The sequence below is a fragment of the Cervus elaphus genome, chromosome 12 (genome assembly GCF_910594005.1).
Source record: "Cervus elaphus chromosome 12, mCerEla1.1, whole genome shotgun sequence".
NCBI classification, from domain to species: Eukaryota; Metazoa; Chordata; class Mammalia; order Artiodactyla; family Cervidae; genus Cervus; species Cervus elaphus.
The window spans coordinates 23086950-23092372 of record NC_057826.1 but is presented as its reverse complement, the minus strand read 5'-3'; positions in this window follow the sequence as shown (position 1 = coordinate 23092372).

Below are 5423 nucleotides of genomic sequence, written 5' to 3'. Positions count from 1 at the left end.
CCCAAATAAAGCTGTGAAGCTTTCGCAAGAACATTCTTATGTGTCAGTTGAGTGAATGACGAATGAGCTTCTGTTTCTGGTGGGAGTAGGAAGAGGGAAATTATCATGGAGATGCGGTTACTCAACAGGGCTGGGTAGCACAGCCAGGCCCTCCCATGTGGGTGAGGCCCTCATAAATAGGTCACCTGGTCCCGGATAGCTCGACCTCCCATCCCTCGGGTGGGATCCAGAAATACCTGCAAACCCAGTGTGGATGATTGCTAAGTCTTAGGGCAAAATGTAGATTCGGAGTAAGACATTCATATGGTCTTGTCTCCCCACAGACTGCTTATTAGTAGGAGGAAAAATTAGTAAACACACAGTGAAGAAATGGGACACCTTGGCCAAGTGATCAAACGTAACATCACATAAAAGTGACAGAAGGGCATTTGGTGCCTCTGGGTGTAACACACCGAAAAAGACACAACATCACTCCTGTGTATGCTAGCCGGGAATGTGTAACTTGGAGTCTAAACATGACCCAACAGCAGACCACTCCAAAGGGAAAAGCATTCCTTTTTTTTTTTTTAAAGGTGAAAAGGAGGCTGTCTTCTTTGAACATGTCATTGTCATGAAAGACAAAGAAAGACTGAGGAACTGTTCTGGATGAAAAGAGACTAAAGAGACATAACAAATGCCATGTTGGATCCTGACTGGGGAAAAATGCTGTAAAGGATGCTATTAAGTTAATCAACAAATCTGCAATAAAATCAGCAGATTAGATAAAGTGTCATATTAAAGTTCAACATACCGCAGAGATTATAAAACAGTATCCTTATTCTTAGGAATCCACACATGAATTATCCAGAGAGAAAGGGCCACCATGTAGGCAACTGACTCTAAAAAGGCTCAGGAAAAAGAGAAAGAAGGAGAGAGAACATAAATGATAAAGCAAAATGTTAAAAAAAATATTGAATCTGGATAAAGAGTATATGTGTATTCTGTGGGCTTCCCAGGTGGCACTAGTGGCAAAGAACCCAATCCCTGGGTGGGGAAGATCCCCTGGAGGAGAGCATGACAACCCACTCCAGTATTCTTGCCTGGAGAATCCCATGGACAGAGGAGCCTGGGGTCTACAGCAGAGTCAGACACAACTGAAGTGACTTAGCATGCATGCATGTGTGTTCTGTACTATTCTGCCAACTTTTCTGAAGTTACTTCTGAAGTAAGTCTGAAATTACTTCCAAGTAAAAAGTTAGAAAAATTAGGACAACAACAAAGGAACCCTGCCACTACTTGGAGTGGGATGGAGTAGAGCAGACACGGAGGGTGAACCCAGGAAGGACATTGGTCATCGGCTGTCTATCTGGGCCCCCAACTTCCAGCCCTGTCAATGGGTCCCTCATAGACACATTTCCCCTCCAGTGGGGCCTTCCCCTTCTCTTACTTCTCCACCCGTTTACTCCTCTCTCTCCCCAAGATCAGCAGTCTTCCAGGAGACCACCCTATCAGGACCAGAGGACAGGATTATTTAGACCTATTCTTGGATGTAGTTAATGTTTGCTGGAGATATTTTGACACTTGTTTTGTCCACAAGCCCATACTAATGAGTCAGGGTATGTTTGTGAAACCACAGCCTTCTGGGTATTACCTGGTATTTCCTTTCCCCTACACTGCCCAGATTTGTGGTTAGTCCTATTCATACTGCCTGACTTTAGGTCTTTAGACCATGTTCATCCCTTCTGAGATCTCATGCAGGCACAGCCTCCCTCCCCCGAGTACCATGTCTGTCACAGCTGAGTGTGGCCACTTTGTTTTTTTCTTCTATTTTCTGGCCACACCACATGGCAGTTCCCCTACCAGGGATCGAACCTGTGCCCCCTGCCACGGAAGCGTGGTCTCTTAACCACTGGACCACCAGGGATGTCCCAGGGTGTGGCCACTTTAAATAACGCACCTCTTTAAATAAGGGGCAGGTGATGGAGTCTCTTGAAGCAGCCTCACTGCAGGAAAGGGAATCAAGCAAACCATCATGTTGTGCAACTTCATTTATTTATTAATTCAGAAATCCTCAGATGCATCTTTTATGTACAGACTACTCAGTGCAAAGTGGCTTGAAGTATGAAAGCTGAAGCACAACAGTGGCGCTGATTGTCTTTAGAACATTGTAAATATACAATCTTGGAAATTGTACTGTAGCATCAAATACCAGAAGCCTAGTAATGATAATAACTTTCAACAGTGCCTTTTACTTAAATGAACCTACTTCAAGTTCATCTCATTATTCATGCACTCATTCACATGTTCCTTAAACAATTACTCAGTATCTATGTCATGCCACTAGGTACACACAAACACCCAAGAGGCAAAAACCACAGGCAAAGACATCTCAGGCCACAGGTGGCTGACATTCTAAGTGATCCTGGATTGTCCAAACCGGCCCACTAGACACACACTTAGGCCTACCAGCCACAGTAGGGCACCAGAGGAAAATATTTTAAAGAAGATCAAATGAGAGAGATTAAAAAAGAAGCTATGAGAGAGAAAAAAAGAGAAGCTACTGTGGCTTTGGTATACAAATAAATTTTCTTGTTTCTGAAAACATTATTTTATAATTCAGAATGAGGTTAATTTATTTTTAATTACTTAGGAAACTCTAAGCCCTTCCATGCCGAGAGCCCCTAGAGACCTTAATCCAGCCAAACAATAAGTACAGGTTGCAATCCTAAATGTCAACAAGGGTCAGGCAGCCAACTCAAATTAGCAAAGACTCCAGAACTATTAAGAAAGCAGGACTGAAAGGACTCAGTGAGAGATTTATTGGAGGTGGGGCAGGGGGTGGGAAGGAAGGAGGTGTGAGAGAGAGAGGAGAACGGCACCCATAGTTCTGACGTGGGCAATGGTAGGATCATTGTAGGTTCATTCACTGAGAGAAGAGGATGCAGGCAAAGGTGTGCATCAGAGGTGATCCCCAGTGAACTGTGTTTCAGATGCTCTGATTTTGAGATGCCCACAGCATTCTAGGCTGGAGGCAGGTCTCAGCCCCCACTGGATGCAGTGGTAGAGAGGAGAAGCCTGCTGGGGAGAAGGTGCAATGGGTGACATCCAGGGCCCATAGAGGATGGAAGATGAAGCCTGTGGAAGGGCCAGGGAGGGAGCAGGGCACCCAGGAAGGGATCCTTCTGGGGAAGTGGGGGCAGGAGAGTGTGAGGGGTCACAGTCAACTGCAGAGGCAAGCCAAACAGGGACTGAGGAGAGTTAGCAGCAAGAAGGTTCCTGGGGACCGCTGTGACTGAGACAGTATGGACAGGTGACTCTTTTGAGAATTTTGCTTATTAAGGGAAGGGGAGAAAAAAGCTGCTGGAAAGTAGAGATGGGGGCAGGGGGAGGTGTCCTTTCCCCCTTCCTCCTTCCTTCCTCCCAGATAAGAGAGACGTGTGTGTGTGTGTGTGTGTGTGTGTGTGTGTGTGTGTGTGTGTGTGTGTGTGTAAGTCAGTCATGTCTGCCTCTTAACTCCATGGACTGTAGCCTACCAAGCTCCTCTGTCCATGGAATTCTCCAAGCAAGAATACTGGAGTGGGTTGCCATTCCCTTCTCCAGAGGATCTTCCCCACCCGGGTATCTAACTTGGGTCTCCTGCATTGCAGCCAGTTTCTTCATCATCTGAGCCACCAGGGAAGCCCTAAGAGAGACATAAATACGTTAAAATGCTCAAGAGAAAACCACAGTGGGGGAGAGCTGTGGCTGGGACATATACTATGGGGTACATATGGATGCTCTGCACTGACCTGAGATCGTGGAGGGAGCAGTGAGCCACAGTCCCAAAGACCAAGGACAAGTGTGTCATTATATTAATAACCCCTTTTCAGAGAGGAGACCCAGGCGGCCAGAGTTAAGGTCATACAAGTACTAAGGTGCCTTGACCCGAAATCAGATCTCCCAGTTCCTGGTCCTCCTGGTCGTTCTTCCAGACCAGTAGGTCTCAGTGGGGCCACTCCTGGAAATGGTGGGGGTGGGGTGGGGGACCTGTGTCAGCACCACAGTGGGTGGGGAGTGCTGCAGGTACTTATTAGTGGGGAGCTGGAATGCCGGACGCCCTGCTGTTCCCACAACAACCCACAGAAGAACCCTCCCACATAATTTAGAACATGCCACTGGGCATTCACAGAGGAAAAGCTCATTCCTTGTTATCAGCATCTAGAACCAAACTCCTTTCTGAAATAAACACAGGAGATTTTTGCACAGTTTTAACATATACTGAATTGACCAGGAATACCACTGGAGTGCAAACCAAGGGGATACGGTACTTTATGTTTGGAACTTAACCAAGAGAGGTTCAGCATCTGGGAAAACCACATCAACTTCAGGGGCGCCTCTCTTGGTATCTGAGTCACCCACACGACACACCTGTATCTTGTGGGTATTTGTGGCTGTTACATTCTCGGTGATTCTACGCACAGGTTCAAGCACCTGGCTCCTTCCTTCTGCTTTCTGTGTCGTTGTGCCCAAGCAATCCATATCAGAATATGTGGTATGGTATTTTTTTTTTTGTGTGTGGTATGGTATTATAATTAATTTTCCCCTTAGTTCTCTTTCAATTTAGGCATGTTGATTTTTTAATTTATGTATACAGGTATGTCATAGTATCTATAAATTTTAATTGGGGTAATCAGGAGGCATTACAAATAATTGTTCTAATAAAAAGGGACACCATCCTAGATTGTGCAATGCAAGGGAAACTGCAATGCTGAGGAAAATGGAGGTGAGTAGAATCAGGGTGGCTTCGTGTGATCAAACCCAGACAGTAAGTTCAATGGTCTCTTACAGATATTGACATGAAGTTCCTGAATTATGGGTACACGGTGTGATCAAACCTTGGGGCTTAAGACAACTATACAACTGGGGGCCTTTGGGAAATTTCATCTCCACAATTAATTTAAACTATACTATACTGCAGCATTTTCCAGCACATAATAATAGGTAGAAGACAGCATGTCATCTGCAGGGCCCAGGGAAACGACAAATGGTTGAATGTCTGGAGGCAGAGGTGTGTTTAGAAGTCAAAGAAAGAGGTGCCAGGCTTGGTCTGGTGAATATCTTCCTAATGGATGAGAAGATGAGTAAACAGTATGTAAGAGGATGCTTAAGGATATTTATGGAAATGCTATATCACGAGGAATCGTGAACAGAAATAGGGATAGAGAAATGATCTCAGAGGACCTCCAATAGGTTAGAAAAGCAGGCCAGAAATACTTACGGCTCAGAATATAAGAGGGGCTGGTTACTTAATGGTAGGGGAAAGGTGGCCTCAACTCCCATAGGCATGCCCATCACTGCCAAATAGGTATGAAGGGTTCAAAAAAAGTGTCTTTCTGTATATACCTATGGCTGATTCATGTTGATGTGTGGCAGAAACCAACACAATATTGTAAAGCAATCATCCT